The sequence below is a fragment of the Trachymyrmex cornetzi genome, unplaced genomic scaffold (assembly GCF_001594075.2).
Source record: "Trachymyrmex cornetzi isolate Tcor2-1 unplaced genomic scaffold, Tcor1.1 scaffold700, whole genome shotgun sequence".
In the NCBI taxonomy this organism is placed as follows: Eukaryota; Metazoa; Arthropoda; class Insecta; order Hymenoptera; family Formicidae; genus Trachymyrmex; species Trachymyrmex cornetzi.
Window position 1 is genome coordinate 3,648 of NW_017300027.1, and position 375 is coordinate 4,022.

The following is a 375-nucleotide window of genomic DNA, read 5'->3' on the forward strand; positions in this document are numbered from 1 at the left end:
AGGCGAAAATCAGCTTTTCGTGCCATTTTTGTCTTGGAAAAAAATTTTCATTGATTTATCCTATAATTTTAGTGTTATGGTTTTGGAGGTCGCTGAATTCGAATCTGAAATCGGATTTTCAAAATTCAAAATGACGGATCCAATATGGTGGACGCAAATTCGAAAAAATTTTAATCATTATCGACCGATATATATCGACCGAAAATAATGATTAAAATTTTATCAGGTTTTTTCAAATAAATTAAAGTACAAAATGTCACTGGCCGAAAACTTTTGCACGCCACTGTATATATAGTTTAATTATTTGCTTATAGAAAAGTTTTTTAATGTAAATTTTTTAGAAGCGACCTTTATTATATATATATATATATACAT